Genomic DNA, 1,319 nt, shown 5'->3' on the forward strand with positions numbered 1-1,319 from the left:
TAGTTCACCATTAACCACAGAACTGTTAACGTATTTGGCCACGCTGTCAACAGTTAAAATAGTTCACCATTAACCACAGAACTGTTAACGTATTTGGCCACGCTGTCAACTGTCAAAACAGTGCACATTCAACATGAGTTGTTAATATATTTGGCCACGGTATCAGACATATAAGTACAAATCTAACATTAGTAAGTAGCATCGGATATGTGTCTTCTAAAACAGAAGTTAAATATTATCTAATTATATTGTATGTATATGTATATACGCTCGCAGAACTTTAGGGATCGAACAAGGTCTGTAATTAATCTAACCAATCACTAAACTAAGAAAGAAAATTACACCCAAGAAGGTTCATACAGGCTAACGGAACACTTTTTTTTAAATTCACAAGCGCATGCGCGTGAGTCATTTTTTCCCGACAGTTGATGAGTCAGTGGGAATGTATAAAAACATTTTTCATTAACAACTGACTTTAGCACAACTTGATACACACACACACACACTTATAATCAAACCCTATTAATATGTTGTTCGCTGCTAAGTAAAGTAAATTGATCTGGATTTTGATTTCTTCTCAAGAAACAACTAAACATATCTTACATATACATAAATAAGTACGTACAAAAAGTGAGGTCGACAACCTGTTCACCATTCGTTTGATATACAAATTGGTAGCAAAATGTTAAATAATGGAATACAGTGCTTGAGATATTACAATACGATACTAACATAATAATTTATTTATTTATTGTTGTTTATATATTATTAGTTATGTGTCGGTTAGAGTAAACACCAAACCCGTAATATTTATGGAAGTTTGTAAATAAAGAAATGCCATCAGAGAAATGTAGAGAAGTCAGATAATTTATTACAGTGGTCAATGAACTATACAAAAAAACGAATAGTTTATCACAGTAGCCAGCTTGCCAGAGAAGTGTACAAAAGACGGATGGTTTACCATAGTAACCGGCATTCCAGTAAAATGTAAATCAAACTTTTCATCACTTTTCATATATATATCCATGTATATATATATATATATATAGCAAAATTAAAATGTCACTAATCCAGGATGTTCATCAAAATTTAAATGTCACTAATCCAGGATGTTCATCAAAATTTAAATGTCACTAATCCAGGATGTGCATCAAAATTAAAATGTCACTATTCCAGGATGTTCATCAAAATTTAAATGTCACTAATCCAGGATGTTCATCAAAATTTAAATGTCACTAATCCAGGATGTTCATCAAAATTTAAATGTCACTAATCCAGGATGTTCATCAAAATTAAAATGTCACTAATCCAGGATGTTC

The sequence above is a fragment of the Limulus polyphemus genome, unplaced genomic scaffold (genome assembly GCF_000517525.1).
Source record: "Limulus polyphemus unplaced genomic scaffold, Limulus_polyphemus-2.1.2 Scaffold3797, whole genome shotgun sequence".
Taxonomy (NCBI): Eukaryota; Metazoa; Arthropoda; class Merostomata; order Xiphosura; family Limulidae; genus Limulus; species Limulus polyphemus.